This window comes from Canis lupus, chromosome 1 (assembly GCF_003254725.2).
Source record: "Canis lupus dingo isolate Sandy chromosome 1, ASM325472v2, whole genome shotgun sequence".
NCBI classification, from domain to species: domain Eukaryota; kingdom Metazoa; phylum Chordata; class Mammalia; order Carnivora; family Canidae; genus Canis; species Canis lupus.
In genome coordinates, this window is record NC_064243.1 from 40,672,694 (window position 1) to 40,691,128 (window position 18,435).

Below are 18,435 nucleotides of genomic sequence, written 5' to 3' on the forward strand. Positions count from 1 at the left end.
CCTGCCACCCTCCCCCTCCAAGGCTGGAACTTCCAGGGAACATCATATTCAGGACAAAATAATAACCATAGCAAACATGACAATACTAACAGCCAACATTTGTTTACCTTGGACTTTGTGCAGGCAACTCTGGGCTAAGTACTTCGCATGGATTCCTTGCCTTAAAACCTCATGACAATGCTGTCAGGTGGGTACTATTTTATTCTTATTTATAAACTGGGATAATGAAGCTTCCTGAGGTTTTATAACTGGGACGAGTTGTAAAGTAGTGCTGGAGCCGGATTCAAGCCACGGCTGTATGAGCTCTTGTGCTACAGAAGCTCTCTTCCCTTTTAAAATTTATTGTTCCTATAACGGATTTCTCTAGAACAATGCCAAAATGTTTGCTCACCAGGAAGAAGACTGATTCTCTGGGTACAGAACTCCTCCGTTCTTTCAGCCTGGTGGGGAGTTGAACATTTCGTCCATGTTTGAGTGATTGAATGATCCTCCCCTTCTTGGGGGCAGAGTCTCCCCCCTTTTGAGCCATTCTGCCCAATTCCCTGGGAACCCATCCAGGTAAAAACAGCTTCCTTAGTAACTGCCAGCCCACCCACTGGCCTCTCTGACAGAGTGAATCCGTTGCTTTGTGACTCTTGGTTTCCTAAAGGTGTTTCTGTTGGGATATTCCCAACTGCTTTGACGTGTGTTATGACAAATCAGTGATGGAGGAGACACTTTGTTGGGCTGGATGGAATGGTTATTCAAATAAATAAGAGAAAACTGTCAAAATAAAAGGTGGCTGCTAAGAAGTAGGAGGACTCTGCACAACTGGTTCCTTTATTTCCCTGGCTTTGGGCAGACATAGCTAATTGTTCCAGAGACATGAAATTCTCCCCATTTAAAAAGCTTCCAGGTGGGGTGCCAGGGTGGCTCAGTTAAGCATCCAACTCTTGACTTCCACTTAGGATCTCAGGGTTGTGAGATTGAGCCCCACATTGAGCTCTGCACTGAGTGTGGAACCTGCTTAAAATTCTCTCTCCTTCTGCCCCTGCCCCTCCTTAAGAAAAAAAAAAAAAAAAAGCTTCCTAGGGAAGGAGATTCTACTCTTCCCTGTAACCAGCGTGTAGCAGTTGAGTGATTATTTCTAATAAGAAATCGAATTCTCCCACCTGGCAACTGTGACGTCATTTCTAATTATTTTTTCTTAAGTAGAAATGGACAAAGGATTGTCCACTTGATAGAAGGGGTCATGGCTGTTCCACTTTACTGTCTTAGAAACAGGGGCAGTGGTGAAGGCAAGGGCTTGTGGGCCTTCATGGAAGAGAGGAGGATGAGGGGAGAGGTGAGCCCCAAGCTCAAGCTCAGAAGTGGAGGGCTATGTCCCAGAGATCAGGAACCATGGCCATAAGAACTTCTGGAATCTTTGTGGTTGTTCTGTGTTTGCTTAGCTAGCACCTGTTTTCTCACTGAGAAAACACTTTGTAAAGAAAGGCTGTCTATCTATGCTTGCTTCCTGGGCAGCAAAAAAGGTGATGATGAGGAGGTGGCAGGGTGATGCTTGACTCTTAGGCACCTGGGGGAGAACAGCCCTAATGACAGGTGAGAAGGGTCACTCTGCCAGGGGAGGAGGCAGCTTGAGTCTCAGCCACCTGAACTAATAAAGAGATAGCAGCATGCTGACTGAGTTAGGGTCTCAAGAAGGACCCTGATAGTCAGCAGTGGGAAGACCAGATTAGAGGTGACATGAATCCCACCATGGTCTTCAACACACTTGTCAATTCTTAGTAAAGTTCACAGCATCTTGACATGATGTAAAATCCCACCTCCTCCTGAACTGTGGCTTTTAAATTTCTTGTATTTTCATCTGTTCTTGTCCAAGATTGTTATTTTATAGGAACTAAGATGGAGAGAAGAATGAGACAGATTTCTTGGAAAAGGTGGACTTTAAAGATGGAGCTTTGGGAATGGAGGCTATTTTAGTTTAGAAGGACGACACCACAAGTAAATAAGCAGAACAAAGGAAGAAACAGTAAAGAGAGAACACAGATATGTTATTCCAGTGCTATGTGTCTTTTCATATGCAATGACTTCACAGTCTTCCACTTGTTCAATAAGTATTTGTTAAATACTCCACCATGCCTAGTTACTGCACTGTTTGCTCTGGAGGAAGCATATAGGAATTAGACTTGGAGAAGCCGAGTCCTTCAGGTGAACTGAATTACCTAATGGGGGCAAGTTGTGACAAGTGAAAGATGGAGGTCCAGAGCTGGTGCCTTGAGGCTCAGAGAAGGCAGGATACATCTTGGCGGGGACAGTATGAGAAAGGCATGAGGGAAAGGAAGCCTGAGAACTAGGCCTTGAAGCATGGCAGATGGAATTTGGTCATATCAACCTGGTGGGATGTCCTTGGGGGGGAGAATAGCAAGGACTAAGGTGCAGAATGAGACAGTGCAGGGCTCAATAAGAGGAGAAAGCCTGGGGTACCTGGGTGGCTCAGTGATTGAGCACCTGATTTTGGCTCAGGTTGTGATCCCCGGGGTCCTGGGATTGAGTCTTGCATTAGGCTCCCCACGGGGAGCCTGCTTCTCTCTCTGCCTATGTCTCTGCCTCTCTCTCTGTGTCTTTCATGAATAAATAAATTAAAAGAAAAAAAAAAAGAAAAGAAAAGAAAGCCTAGCCCAAAGGGGGCCTGATACAGACTGGAAGAAAATTATGTTGGAATGGAGTTCCAATGATTATAAGGAGGTCTTGTTTTGTCTTGATCCATCCTGGTCACACAATTGCTTTTTCTGGTATCGATGTACTGTGAAATTATTTATGTCCAACAGAAGAACATCAGAGCCTAGCTGTGCATGTCAGGCCAGCTTCTGAAGGCCAAGAGTGTCTCTCTTTCTCACCAACAAATCATACAGAACTGAGGGGAGGTCTCCACCATGATTTGGATGACCTACAGGACCCAGGTGAATATTTGAGAAGCACATAGAAAAGTCTCCCCTCAAAACTCTCAATACTAAAGTGTAGGCTCCATTTTTAAAACATAAATATTCTTTTGTGAAGGTGAAATTTGCATTTAACGTTTTAGTTGGTACTGCCTCTATGGAAACATAGAACAATTTTTCTCTAGTTTTGTACAAAAAATAGGTTTACTTAAATGTTGACAAGAATGATGACTTTTCAAGTTCTCTGCTGCTTCCAACCACATCAATATCTTTGTTGTGCATCAAGAGAGATTTCTTTTCTTGGGATCCAAACACCAGAGTTATTCTAGGTGACAGTTATATCCATAGGCTGCAGACCTGGAGGTCAATAAACAGGCTTGAGATGGAATACAGTTGCATGCATTTAAGGAAAATTGCTTCGTGTTAAAACTCAGCAGAGGAAGCAGAAGTGTCCTAACAGAGGCAGGAGCATTACTGTTTAAACTCAGAACTTGAAGTTGGGCAGAACCCTATTTGAGGCCTCCCAGTCCTCCCATTGACCTGCTGTGTGACCTTGGGCAGGTTATCCAGTCTCTGTAACTCTCAGTTACTTCCATTATAAAGTGGTGATAAATATACCCATCAGTTTGTTGAGAGGAGTAAACCAATCATGACCATGGGAAACACATTACTTGCATATAATATGTGTGTAACACGTGGTAGCTTTATTTAGTGTCAGCCTTAAGAATAAATAGCCTGTTAATTTTTCAGCAAAATGCATTTATTCAGGAATTGCAGAGGAATTGCAGATCAGGTTGGCAAACTGTAGTGACCCATAGGGAAGTCCGGAGAACAAAAGAGAGGGACTTGCCTTTATAGGGGAAAGGAGATAGGTAGGAAGCGCTGGTTGGAAGAAAAGTCCATTGAAGAAGAGCAAGAGTTTGGAGTTTTGGAGACTTCTCACTGGCTGAATTATGGCAGTTTTAATTGGCTGGGTTGTTGCGGGGTCAGGAGAAACTCTCCCTTCTTCTCAGTAAGAAATGCAAGGTAGGTTTCTTCCTGTTGGGTTCTGGGCAAGTGCATTAAAGCTCCCCTTCAGGGCTTTAAATGAGGTTTCACTTTATTCATTTTTAGAGTAGTTACCAGATAATTGCCAGTCATCAATCATTCCTTTAAGTAAGAGTCCAGGGAGAATCAGGGGGAGATGACAATGAAAGCTTTCCTAGGGTCCTTGCATTCTTGGATGAAGGAGACATGGCTGATGGTTGTGGAAGGATTGTTTGATTTGGGTTCAGGTGACCAACGTGTAGTTCTAGTTGGTCATGAGGAGTTGTGTCATTTGAATAAGTCTTTTCATCTCTTTGAACCTCAGTTTATTTATTTATATAATCAGAATGAGAATGCCTGACTCTTTGCACCATGCAGAGATAAGGTGAGGATGGAATGAGCCAGTAATAAGCCATGCATATTTATGTGAGGGGACCACAGGCAAAGCATGCTGCAAAGGTACATGGCATTATGAAGCATGAGATGCTGTTAATGAAACTTAAGACTGATCATATACTTGCTCCTAAAAAGTTGCCTTTAAAGTGAATTCCTTTAGAGCATATTCCTTGTGTTTTTAATTTTGGGGGGGATATAACGTATAAAAGCACACAATTTTATATACATTCATCTCCATGTAACTGCTACCAGATTAAAACCAATGTTTGCAGCACTTGGAAAATTTCATCATGCCCCTTCTGAGTTCTTACCTCTCTCTAAACAGAGGTCACCACTGATTTATTTTTGCCTATTCCGTAACTTCATATAAATAGGATCATACAGTGTGTTCTCATTCGTGTCTCGTTTACTTTGTTTTCATAATGATTATGAGAGTCATCCTGGCTGTGGGTGCCAGTAGGTTTTTTCTGTTTGTTTTTGAAATGATGAGGAGTATTCCTTTGTTTATCACAATGCTTCTGTCCATACCAACCATTCTTTTTTTTTTTTTTTAAGATTTTATTTATTTATTCCTGAGAGACACAGAGAGAGAGAGAGAGAGAGGCAGAGACACAGGCAGAGGGACGAGCAGGCTCCATGCAGGGAGCCCGACATGGGACTCCATCCCGGGCCTCCAGGATCATGCCCTGGGCTGAAGGTGGCACTAAACTGCTGAGCCACCCAAGCTACCCTACGCCAATCATTCTAATGTTGATGGACATTTAGGCTATTTCCAGTTTTCAGCCATTGTAAGTAAAGCTGCTGTGAACTTTCTTATCTTTTAATATTGGCTTCTATTATATAATTTCAGATGTGTTTCCTGGGAGACATTTTGGCCATGGCAAGTAATGGGAAACATCAAACATTTAAGTGAAGGCTTCCACATTTCAAGGACAACAATGATTTCAAATGCCATCATTCTTGTAAGTAAATCACAATATTGTAAAGTAAGTGCCTGGCATTATTTTTCCCTTTGGCTCACAAGCAGAATAGTTCTCAGCAGCATTTTGCATCCTGCAAATTGGGAACCACCAGTGTGTTGTAAAGTAAGAAAAAAAATTTTTTTTTTTAGGAAATTGAAAATAAGAGGAAAACTCAAACTCTTTTTGCATGGTAAGGGCAAGAATCATTATCTTTAGACTTCTGTTTCAATGATGCATGCAAGAATTTTCTGGGTTGTAACTATAAAGAGAAAATTGTTCGGGATCCCAAAGTGATGGAGTCTATGATTTTTTTCTGGGAAGAAACTAGCATTCCTGATAAAGCTTAAAGCATGGAAGATTTTCTGAAGTTAACAGTATTAAGACTTGTTCAAGGAAACTGGTTACCTATCCACTCAAGTTACTGTCAGGGAGTGTCGTTAAGAATCTAGTGACCTTTATCCAAACATTCCTTTTCTTCTAGTTGTTGGTCTAACAATAACCATTTTCTTTTTCCATAAAATGTCCCCACCACAAATACACCTTTGAATGGCTTACTATAGCTTGTGGTTTTTGAACAGCAAGATTGTAAAAATAACTTTGAAATGTGTTTGTAATTGGATTGGTAAGAAGTTTCCTTAATACTATGTAAAATATTTTTCTTTCTGTGAGTCGAGATTTAGACGAAAAATTCTGGAAGTTACTGATTCCAGGGGACAGGACAGGGGCAGACTGGTGGGACAGAAAACATAGAAGTTGGTGGTTTCCCAGATTGGGACCCTAGGTTTCTGCTGGGTGACAGAGGCTCTCATCCCCAGACAATACTTTCTAGAGAGGAGACCCAGTGTGGACTCACCAAGGGATCTCCGAAAACAGGATCTATGCCATGACATTGCTCTGGGCCAGTCCTGCCTCTGTGGGAGTGGGCTGAGAAGCCTCTGATAGGGCTGACTGATGTGGCCAACAGGTGGAGGTTGGTCTAAAGGACAAGGAGTGAGATGCTGGAGTCTACAAGAGCTCTTAGAATAATCACCTTATGGTCTTATGCCTTCTTGGAGGCCCTGGCCATGAAAAGCAGCATCATGTGGCCTTACTAGATGATAAAACCTACAAACACATGAAGTTGTCTGTCTTGGTCTGTGGTGCATCCCCTAGGACATAGTGGGTATGCAATAACATCTGTACAATGAACGAGTGTGAACTTCCTGTCACCAAGGGGTCTTGATGTGTCTCCCTCTGCTCAGAAGTCCTTTCTACTTCCTTGAACAGGTCAGTGCCCAGCCCAGAGCTGGTTGATAATTGCTCTCCTTGGTCCTTGGGTTTCTAACTTAATCTGCTTCTTTCTAAAAGGGCCAGGGGCTGGAGCCTGACAGATGGGTTTTGACCAGGGCCCTCAAAGTATGTGATTACCTGGATCCTATTTAGGGACTTTGTGCAAGCTGTTGGCTCTGAGTATGACCAGTTGGAGGAAGGAGGAAATTAACAGAGAGAGAAAAATAAAGTATAGACAGTCATTGTAAACAGGACAACAAGGGAAAGAGAAGGAGGGTATATTTACTGTAGCAATGTACAACAAATGAACTATTAGATGAATAAATTACTGAAAATGCTGGAAGATATCTTAATATTCTATAAAAGGGGTTATTCGGCACAATGTACTGAATTAGTTGTCTGATATAAACATTCTGAAACCATGAATTTTATTTTTTAAGATTTATTTATTTGAGAGAGAGAGAGAGACAGAGAGAGCTCGAGCAGGGGGGAGGGGCAGAAGGAGAAGGAGAAGGAGAGCGAATCTCAAGCAGATTCTTCACTAAGTGTGCAGCCCGATGGGGGCTCAATCTCACGACCCTGAGATCACCACCTGAGCCAAAACCAAGAGTCAGATACTCAACTGACTGTGCCAACCAGGTGCCCCTGGAATCATGAATTTTAGAATATAAAATCTAAAATAAACCATGTTGCATATCTCTCAGTTTGTTACTCTGCTGGAAATAATTTGATCTGGGTTATAAAAACCAATTTTCAGAATGAGGTAGAAGGCAGAAGAGGAATGGAAGGTTTGTTGAGGATTTTACCGGGGAGTATGATCCCCAGGAAAGAAGAGTGGCTGTGTTATTGAGTTAGTTGCCTGCAGCCATGTTCACTGGTCCCCAGATCATGGGGACCCCTGAGGAGCCATCTGAAATGCATCTTGAGAGTACTCATCAGGGGGAGAAAGGGGAAGGACTGCCCGCCAACTTCTGTGGGTTTGCCTGTAAGATGTTAACTCTCTCATCTTCCAGATTAGAGATTTGAGGGGCACCAAGTGGGTTCCTAAGGCATCCCACTCTGCAGCCACAGAGAGGTGCTGGTTTGGGTGGTAAGAGCCTTGGGTGTAGGTAGAACTGACTGGAGCTGTCAGTGGATGCCCCAGTGGAGGCTGAAACAAAAGACAGGTGGGGTTGAGGGGGTTCAGAGTGGTAAATAAGAGATATCCCATACAGGTGGTGAAGCAGTAGCACCACACAAAGTTATTCCTTGGGACAATGTTTTGGGCAGCAAGATAGATTGAAAATATTTAGACATTGGCTTCAGTCTTGGGTTTTGTTTCTTCCTAGTAGTAATCTTACTACTGAAAAGTCTCCTTAATATATCTGCTCAGAGCTAGAAAAACAACAAAGGTCCAGTTGAAGATTTACTGACAGACCTCACTTCTGAATGCCATCACAGGGTGGTGCCTTACAAGGCACGTATTGACCTCCAAGATCCTATTCACAGACTGGATGTCTGTATGAGTCCCATCTTGAAATTTCCATTTCAGCTTCACTTCTGAGCCAAGGGTCTATTTACTTTTTCACCTTTAAGAATCTTTCCAGTGGAGGGGCACCTGGCTGGCTTAGTTGATTGGGCACCCAACTCTTGGTTTCAGCTCAGGTCATGACCTCAGGGTTGTGGGATTGAGTCCTGTGTTGGGCTCCGCACTCAGCATGGAGTCTGTTTGGGATTTTCTTACTCCCTCTCCTTCTGCCCCTCCCCCATATGCTCTCTCTTTCTTTCTCTAAAATAAATAAATAAATCTTAAAAAAAAAAAAGAGAGAAAAGAATCTTCCCATAGGAACTTGCAATATAATCTACTGGAGATAGAAATCAATACCAACATCTTGCCCTCTTGCCTTGTCAGTGATATGACTGGAAAACAGAGGGCTGGGACTGGGAGGGAGTCATCTCTGATCCTTCTTTTTCCTCCATCTTCATTCTCATCCCATGGTCAGCCAGATGTGAAATCCCAAGTCTACCCCTTCCTAGCTGCAGGCTGTCCTCTCTTCTCTTTTCCCTTAGGTGGCATAGTTCAGGCCCTCATCTCCTCTGCTCTGGGTTGCAGCCACAAATGGCCTCCTGACTGTTGCTCTGCTTTTAGTCTCTTCTTCCAATTGTTTGGGAAGACATCACTGACTGCCTAGAGACCAGAGGGGACAGGAGAAGTCATGTAGTCTGGTGATCCTCAACCAACAGAAAAGAAGTCGTCTATGTGGGACCTGAGGTTTTTACAACTACCAAAATTGGCTCTTGCTTGTTCTCCAAGCCTACCAGTATTTGTGATGTGATTCCCACTCCTTCCTGCCATGGCTTATCCACTTGTAACCTTCTGGGAGGTGGGTTCTTGGACGCTCAGTACTGCTCTTGGTCCCCCATTAGCAAGTGTTGATGACATACTGAAGCGTGACCATAGATATACATTTAGTGGTGGTTGGAGGTCTGGAGGTGATACTGGACCTACAACACAGAGCACTCTTCACAAATACCACAGGAAGGCATACCCGAAGAAGATAGTCACTGTCCAGCAGGGCCTTTCTGGCTCTTAGCCTGGTCTTAATTTCCTGTTTCACTTTGCTGGTTAGGGGAAGAAAAAGATGATTTTGGTCAAGCTCCCTTGAAGGGGTGGGGATTTAACTGAGTGACTGTTGGAAAGCATTTAACACATAAACTCTTGCCTAATGTTACAATAATATGGATATCCCACAGGCCAGCTATATTCAGTCTTAGCAGAGGCATTGAGAAACCTAAAATGTGGAAGATATTTTCCTCTCAAAACACAGGAGACAACCTATGTACATGGACCAAGTACAGGGTCAGAGAGCCCAGGGCTGAAATGTAGGGGCAGAGATAGAGACTGTTGGAGATTTTGCAGCATCTTTAAGAGCCAGTCATAAAAAAAAAAAAAAAAAAAAAAAAAAAAAAAAAAAAAAAAGAGCCAGTCAAAAATCTACAAATGAACCACTCTGGCCTAATACTGTATTTTTAGAATTGTAGCTCACAATATATCCAGTGTATTTATTTACCTGGTTTTCCTAAAGTAGGATATTTTACCCGACTTGAGTTTCACTGAAGGTTCACGAGGCACCTTTTCTTATAATTCTAGTTACCAGCTATTTTTCTCTGGTGCCAGAACAAGTGAATGAACAGAGAGAAACTCAGTCATCTGTCTGGTTTTTTGCTTACTTTGCATGATTGAATTTTAAACTGTCCTTTAAAATGTGGGCAGCCTGTAGACTCAGACATGGCAAATCTCTGCTAGAGATTCCAGTCATGAGTTAATGAAAGCCGCAAGGAAATAAGCGCGGATGTGTTGCCTTCTGTCAGTGTTTACTGTGTGACATGGAGATTAATTTTATTTTAATTAGAATCATCAGTGTGGCCTCAATTTCTTTAATGAATGCCAGGTTAAATCCATTGCTGATTTCCCAGCTGTGAATGAGTTCCATTCTTCGATAACATGTGCCTATTCCACAGGTCAGATTTTTCTTTCTTTATGTAACAAATTTTTTCCTTTTGTTTCATGGTTAGGATATTTAACTTGTTGGTTCTGTCAACAACTGAACAGAAGTAGAAGTAACATTTATAATCACTGCTTCTTAGGTTGAATGGATTGATTTGACTGAGGGTAAAACTTTCCAACATCTAACAAAAATGATTTATTCTTAAGACAAATGTTAGATGCTTGCTTCAGTTAGGTCACACTCAGCACACCTGTTATGGGTTGAATTGTAGCCCCCCCAACCCCAACCCCAACCATTCATATGTTGAAGCCCCAACTTCTCATTCTTCAGACTATGGCTATACTTGGAGATAGAGCCTTCAAAGAGGTGATCAAGTCACAGTGAAGCTGTTGAGTGAGCCTCTAATCCAACCTGACTGGTGTTCCTGTAGGAAGAGGAAATTTGGACACACACAGAGACACCAGGATGGGCACAGAAGAAAAAGACCAAGCCAGGACACAGCAAGAAGGAGGACATCTGTAAACGAAAGAGAGAGGTCTCAGGGGAAAACAAAGCTACTGGCACCTTGACCTTGGGCTTCGAGCCTCCACAATTGTGAGAAGTAAGTTTCCATTGTTTAAATCATCCAATCATTGGCATTTTCTTATGGCAGCCCTAGCGGACTAATACAACATCCAAAACCAAGTTTATTATTTTCTTGTTCAAACCCATTCATTCATCCTGTGGCAAAGGCATTTACTGCTCACTGAATATCCATGTAATTCCCTGAAAGCCCTGTGGACCCACAGTTAGGTGGGGCCATGCACTAATTCTGGACTGTGAGTGACACCAATCTTATCCCCTGTTACAGTGACCAAAGAGGCTACTATTCCAGAGGTGGAGCTCCAAGATGGTGGGTGTTCATCAGGTCCCTGGGAGACCCAGTGGAGCAAAACCTCCCACCAACCAGTGTAGGGGATGTCTGCCAGGTGAGAAATAATTCATTACTGTATTAAGCCTGGATTTGGAGGCTTTAATTTGTTTCTTCAGCTTAACTGTGTTTATCATGCATGACCAGTACAATCTTCATCCTTATAGTTCACCTGGGAATATAAATTTAACTGTGTGTTTGGACTCCTCTCACTTCCTAATCTCACATCTGATAGGTCATTAGTCCTTTCCATTCTACTTTTGCAACATTCCACGGTCCCTACCTTCCAGTCACAGAACAAATGATAGTGATGATGATGGTGATGATGGCCCATTGTTCCAGGCACTGCTGTGGTACATTACATATATGGAGTCATTGAATCTCATAACCTATAACGTAGATACTATTATCATTCCCTTTTTCAGGTGAAAAATTGAGGTACAGAGAGTTTAAGTAATTTGTTCAAGTTCACGCAAACTGGTAAATGACAGAGTTGGGATTTGAATCTTGTCAGTCTGGTTTCCATAGCTTTCGCATAAATTCATGGCATTAATCATCCCTTCAGGTTCTAAGCCCAATGTACACTCTCACTCTCTTCTCCCACCAAGGACAATCCTCCACCTTGATGACTTCTAATCTCTTAGTCTAGAGACAGTCTAGGTTGTTCCTGCAAACCAATCCTGCATTTGCCAACCTCTGTTTCATTGTTCAAGCTCTTCAGCAGAAGCACTCTATTTCCCATTCCCTCTTCCCCGTGGTCCTATCTATAGCCTGTGCACTCTGCAATGCCTTATTCATTTGCTACCTCTTCTGGGAAGCTTTCCTTGAATCATCTTCATTCAATACTCCCCAGATCCCTTGCCTATACTTTTCTTTGGGCATTCATGGTTCAGTTATTTGTGTATGTATTTATCTCTCTCTCTAAAGTATAAACCTCCTGAGCACTGGGACCAAATTTTTTATGTCTTTAGATCTCTTCTATAGGTAATGAGTACCAGTGCATTGCACATAATCATTGAGTTATAGATGTCAGTTGCAATTAATTGAAACTTTCCTTGAATGCATTGCCACTTAATAGAATGTAATAATGTTACTCCTTCTCACTTTGGCCACCATAGCTTAGAATTTCCAATCACACTGAGTGTAAGTGACTTTGTTAACATCAGAACATTTTTTTCTTCATTCCTCTATCTGCTTTCATTTCTCTGAGTTTGATGCTATCGCTTCTCATCTGTGTTATGTTAGCAAATTGCTCCTTTGGTTTTTATATCGGAACTGAGTTTCAATGGATCTCAATTATTCCTGAGCTTTGATTTGTTGATTAAGAGCAGTCTTTTATCCTTGTGGTATTTTTTCAAACGTGGTGATATACGTTCCAGCAAATTGAAACAAAAGAGAACGATGGTATTCCTGCCTTTTTCCTCCCTGCAGTCACCTTTGAGTATTTTATGAAGCCTCAGCCCTCTTCTCTCACAGGTAGGCAGGAAGCTGAAAGGATCGTATGGTTTGGTCACTCCTGCCACAAGTGTTTGTGATTCAAATGCAGGATGGAATTGTAACTTGAACAAATTTTCTGAAGACTTCAGGTGATCATTTTCCCCCAAGAATGTATTTGTGTTAACTGAATTCTTACATAGGCATGTATTTTCCATGGTATGGCAGCCAGCCTCCAAGATGGCCTCCAATGGCTCTTGCCGCCTGGTATTTATGCTTCTGTGTTGTCCCCTCCCACACTAAATAAGAGAGAAATCCCATGTTAAACAATAGAAGGTGTGATGTGGTATAACTTCCAAGGCTATATTATAAAAGACATTCTGGTTTCTACCTTGCTCTATTAGATCACTTGCTCTGGGAGAAGCCAGCCTCCAGGTTGTGAGGACCTGGAGAAACCCTTTGGAGAGCTCCATGTGGCAATGAATTGAGGCCTCCTGCTAACAGCTAGCACCAACTTGACAACAATGTGAATGAACCCTCTTAGAAGTTGATGCTCCATTCTTAGCCAAGTCTTCAGATGATTGCAACCTCAGTTGATGTCTTGACTTTAATTCAGGAAAGACTGGAGCTAGATCAGCTCAGCCAAGTTGCTCCCCAAATCCTGGCCTACACAATCTGTGTGGGATGAAAAATGCTTATATTTGTTTTAAACCACTAAGTTTTGAGGTAATTTGCTGTGCAGCAATAAATAATACACATGGCATGTGCAGTTTGATTTTACTGGTTCTCTGAATCTACAGTCTTATGTTTTCAGTTCTAACTATTTTTAGCAATATATAGAGTATGACTGTTCATATGGTAGAAGTAAAAATCGATGATATAAAGGAAAAACCATCATGGTTTGTTCAAATGCTTAGCATAGAGAGATTGCCTCAGTTTCCTGCTTCACTTGTGCCTGGACCCCTGGAACTTCTTCACAGCATGCTCACCCTACCTGCTTCACCCCAAGACTCCTTTTGCTCCCTCCCCTTAGCCACCCTCACCCCCCTCCGTCAGGTGCATTATTACTGCCACCTACCTCAGGTCAACCTGGACCTCCACACTTCTTACATTACTATCATGTCTGATTGCTCTGCTGGGGAGGTCATGACTTTGAAGAACCTTGCAGAAGACATTCTTCATCAATCCTAGAAGGAGAGAAAATGTGCTGAGAAGTCCATACAAAGGCAAAACCACCAAAAGCAGTGAAGTCTGCATTTCAATGAGGTGGTGGGGTAGGTGGGGGAGAACATGAGTCATTCACAACATCTACAGACCAAATAGCCCCAGACACACAGACCAAGAGACCAAAGTAACCCCAGACACACACCATCCCACACCGTCACTGAATGAGCAAGTGAAAATGCCAAAGCTAACTTGTACAAGACAGGTCTTACATGCTGAAAGTGGGGAGGAAGGGGGTAGGAAGTGGAGAAAACACGAGTCATTCACAACATCAATAGACCAAAGTAGCCCCAGACATACAGACCAATAGACCAAAGGAACCCCAGACACACACAAGCCCATGTGTCTAGCCCCAGACACACATGACCTCACGTGGGGAACCTCTTTGACACCATTACCTGAATGAGTAGGTGAAACCGCCAAAGCTAATTTACACAAGACAGACCCTACATGCTGACAAAGCAGAGTATCTCCTGAATAACCTGGAGACAAACACAGCTAGAATGAGGTCCTGGGCTACCTCCCTCTGGCCTTGGAAAAGGTGCCAGGCCCACTGCCATCTGTTTTCCCTGGCTGGCCAGGGAAGTTTGCATCACCTGCCTGAGACCCTGCACCTTCCCCCTCTCCTCTTTTTTTCCTTTCTCTAGCTTCTTCTTTCTCTACACTCTCACACACTGGCATGATTATAACATGGATTTTTACAGTTCTAAATAGTGTATTTGAAGCATTTAGTTAATCAGTGGAAATTCTGCATTGCTTTAGAGGCAAGGAGTATGGAAAACAATGCCCGAAATTCTGGAAGGATTAACCCTATGACTCTAGAAAGACAAAAATTGAAACAATTACTTTAAGCGTATGCACATCTCCTATAAAATGTTTGCTAACACAAGCCATCTCTAATTTAAACATTTGCCATGTATCTATATGATTTAGAGAGAAATGAAAGCTAAAATCTGTATGGTTAATGTATTCAGTGTTCAAACCAGACGGGGTAATTTAGGCAAGAAAATGTACCTCATTTACTTTGAGTGAATCTGCAAAATGCCATAGTTGCCAAATTTTCACTTGGCTCCACGTATTGCATGAATAAATTTTTGGGAAAGTGATCAATAATTCCAGTATAAGGGTACATAAAACACCTGTTTCTGCTCACCTCAAATCACTTAGGATTTTAGTTTACTAATGCTCCCGTAGCAGGTGAAACTTGGCTAAGTATCTGTTGAGAGTGGCCTTAGGCAGTCTGAAGCAGTGCTGGTATCTTATCTAAGCCCTTAGGGTCTAAGGGGCCACAGAAGATTCTAGTTCTTTCAGTCCTCCTTGGAAGCTCAGATGTTCTCTGAGGCTCATGTTCAACTCCAGGTCTTAGACACGGCCCTGACCTCTCTCTTCTAATGTCTGACACCCCCTGGTCTGGGTTAGAAAGCCCCCAGCCTGAGCCCACAGGGCAGGGTCAGCTTGCCCTCTAGCTCCTGCCCTTTCTTCCCCGGTCTCCCCAGGCTGGCCTGCTCAACAGGCTCTTAGTGGCACAGCATACCTCTGGGACACAATGGTGCCAGCCGCCTTTTCCTATTCCTGGTGTCAATCAGGTGTCTTACAAACTTGTCACCCCCATTCCATTCTTCCCACACCTCAACAAGAGCTATTGTGTTATTGAAACTCCCATGGGCACTTCCTGGGAATGAGAAATTAATCAAACAGAAACCCACAGTGAAAGAATGAACACATTCTAAAGTGTTTGCTCCTCCTGGGGCTGCCAGGTAGGAGAGTGTTCCAAGCCTCTTACCCTGGGCAAGAGGCTGGGGGCCCCCAGCCAGCAGCTAGCAACACTGGCTCCCAATCAGGAGTCCCATTCTTTTTTTTTTTTTTTCAGGAGTCCCATTCTTGATCTTGATCGTGGGTAGGGAACGTCTGGGAGGGAACACTGTTCTCCAGGGGCGCAATCCATCTACCTGGAGCCAAAGGCTCTTCTAGTGACCAGGTCTCTGATGTGGCCCGGACACCCACAGATGGCCTTGGGGAAGCCCTGAAGTGCGGCTTGTCCTGTGCTGTCTCTCCGCTGAGGCCTCTCTGCACAATGGGTCCAGGTTTTCTCATCCTCTCTCTCATGCTCTTGTCCCCTGCGCTACCCCTTCTTACCACGGTCCCCCCACTGCCCAGGCCAGCAGGCCTCATCCAGGCCGGCTTCCCCGGGGGCTGTTAGGGCACCGCGGGCTCCACCTTCCCCCCTTCTTCCTTTCCCAGGCTCCCCAGACTCACCTGCCAAGCAAGGATGCCGCAGCACCCCGCGGCCTCCTCTGCTCCCCGGGGTGGCGGGGGGCGGGGGGGGCACCCGGCCATCGTAAGACGCTCAGTGCACAGGTAAGACCAGCGGCAGGGGGGGACGCCAGTGTGCCTGACGGGGGCAGGGTGTGGGCAGGGGTGTGGGCAGGTGACCGGAAGTGTCTCCGAGGTGGTTAGGGTCCGCGGATAGGGTCCTTGGACCAGAAGAACTCGGGGACCAGAAGTTTCAGGCTCATAGATGTCTTCTGTTCTACCTGCCGGTTTCCTAAACTTTTTAATATATTTTTTTAAAGACTATTTATTCATAGACACACACACACACACACACACACACACACACACACAGGCAGAGACACAGGCAGAGGGAGCAGCAGGCTCCATGCAGGGAGCCCGACGTGGGACTCGATCCCGGGTTCCCAGGATCACGCCCTGGGCTGAAGGCGGTGCTAAACCGCTGAGCCACCCAGGCTGCCCGGTTTCCTAAACTTTTATTCAGTTGTCAATATTTTAGAATTAGGAGATTTCACATTAAAAAAAAAAAAATCTGTATGTCTGGATTCTCCGGAAAACCTGAAGACGTGTCCTTGCGGGCTGGAATAGACCTTGGTGAATGTGAAGCGCATTCTCTGCACTTACTGCGCAGGTGGGTGGGAGGCCCCCGCCTCCTTGGGCCCTGGGGCCTGCAGGTCGGGAAAGCTTGCTGCCAGAGGGGAGGAGCCCCCCGGCCCCTGGGGAGCCGGAGCCTGGTGCCACTTTGAAGGGAACGGGGGTCAAGTTCTCTGCTCAGAACCTGCACGCCTGGAATCAGAAGAAGGTGACAGAAGTAAGCGGTGAACTTGTTCCTGACTAGCATGGTCTCACACTGTGAAGCTGATGTCAACCCTTCTAACCAACTCAGCCACTGTATTGCTGGGGAAATTCCTAATCAGTTCTGGGGAGGTGAGAGGTGGAGCTTGGGGCAGGCCTTAGGGCAGGTCACACAGCACCCATGCTTGGAAGGGCCTCATGCTGGGTTTAAGGCTCTGCTGATGTTGCCTTGCAATTATTACTACTCTTTGAACGAGGGCTCCAGAGTTTCATTTGTACCATGCACCCTCCCCATGTGATACAGCCGGCCCAGGCAGAGTTTAACCAAAGCTCTCCCCACCCCCACAAGAGGATATTTTTGAGACTGGATGCTTTCAAGAGATGTAAAGTGTTGATGCGTGCTTGTGTTCTGAGCAGAGAGTGACTTTGTGTAACACTGCGCTAATCAGAGAAATGAGAGAATCCTGTCAATTTGTGTAGAACTCCCAGGAGAATGTGGGAGACATTGTGCCAGGTCCCACATTAATCACCCTATAACACAGAGTCAAACCGTATGATCTCATTTCATCCTCATAAGACCTCTCTATGTGATAGCTACTATTCTTGTACCCATTTTACTGAGGCTAAGAAAATTTAATATTTTGCCCAGATAACCAGCTACTAAGTGACAAGGCCCAGATTCCAATGAGGTTTCTCCAACTCCAGGGCCTAATATATGGCAATAGTTAAGAGTTTTGTCAGTTTTTATTTGTCCAGAAAAGCCCTAAATTGGAACTTTAAAGTAGTAACCAAAACTCTTCCTGAAGCCTACATTGTTCAGAATGGAACATCTTTACTGCAAGTGGGAAATAAGGTTCAGCATTTACCCATAATCTCACAGTTTAGACTTTATTTATTTATAATCTTTTAAAAGATTTTATTCATCTATTCATAGACACACAGAGAGAGAGACAGAGACTCAGGCAGAGGGAGAAGCAGACCCCATGCAGGGAGCCCGACGTGGGACTCGATTCCAGGTTTCCAGGTTCACACCCCAGGCTGCAGGCAGCGCCAAACCGCAGCGCCACCGGGGCTGCCCAGTTTAGACTATTTAATCTCATAGTTTAGACAGTTTAATCTCACAGCAAGACTACTAGTGGCTCATCAGAACCTGTGTTCCTCTTTTTTCCCTGGAGACTTCATGGCTGAATTCTATTTCCCAGGTGTCCTTGCCTTGTGGGTTCCTGGACCCAATTCCAGTGCGTGTGTCTATGTGTGTGTTTTCCACAGAACACCAAGAAATTCTCTTACCAGCAGGTGAGAATTCAACTCAACTCAATTCAATTCTGACACTATCTACCTAGATATAGGATCAGATCTCACAGGTTAAGGATTTAGTTGTATAAAATTATCCCTACTCCCCACCCCTACCCCAACTTCAGATGCCAGTTTCAAGTTCAGGTTGTCACCAGTATTTCTGACAGACTGGCTATCAATCAGAGGTTTCCATTCCTCCTTGGGTTTGATTTATTTTCTAGACTGGCTCATGGGATTCAGAGAAGCATTATACCTATGAGATCACTGGTTTATTAGAAGGGGCTATACCTCAGGAACAGACTGATGGAGGAGAGGCAAAAAGTAAGTTGTGGGGAAAGAGTGTGTAGCTTTCATACCATCCTTGGGGCTCTACTCTTCCCAAATCTCCAAAGTGTTTATCAACCTGGAAGTTCTCTGAACCG

The 18,435-nt window shown here is 44.0% G+C and overlaps 2 long non-coding RNA genes across 5 annotated transcripts; one reads left to right on the forward strand and one right to left on the reverse strand.

Moving 5' to 3' along the window:
* Positions 1 to 120: 120 nt before the first annotated feature.
* Positions 121 to 13,186, forward strand: LOC125755997 (uncharacterized). 4 transcript variants are annotated; one of them, XR_007413774.1, is made up of 6 exons: positions 4,735 to 4,799; positions 5,194 to 5,305; positions 8,624 to 8,937; positions 10,393 to 10,663; positions 10,913 to 11,030; positions 12,811 to 13,186. It is a non-coding gene; the product is annotated as an uncharacterized LOC125755997 (long non-coding RNA). The 4 variants fall into 4 exon arrangements; XR_007413779.1 differs by lacking the exons at positions 4,735 to 4,799; positions 8,624 to 8,937 and adding an exon at positions 121 to 187; XR_007413764.1 differs by lacking the exon at positions 8,624 to 8,937.
* Positions 9,545 to 16,702, reverse strand: LOC125756006 (uncharacterized). Its single transcript, XR_007413803.1, has 3 exons — positions 16,547 to 16,702; positions 13,485 to 13,593; positions 9,545 to 10,578 (listed from the first exon to the last, which is right to left on the reverse strand). It is a non-coding gene; the product is annotated as an uncharacterized LOC125756006 (long non-coding RNA).
* Between the last annotated feature and the right edge of the window lie 1,733 nt (positions 16,703 to 18,435).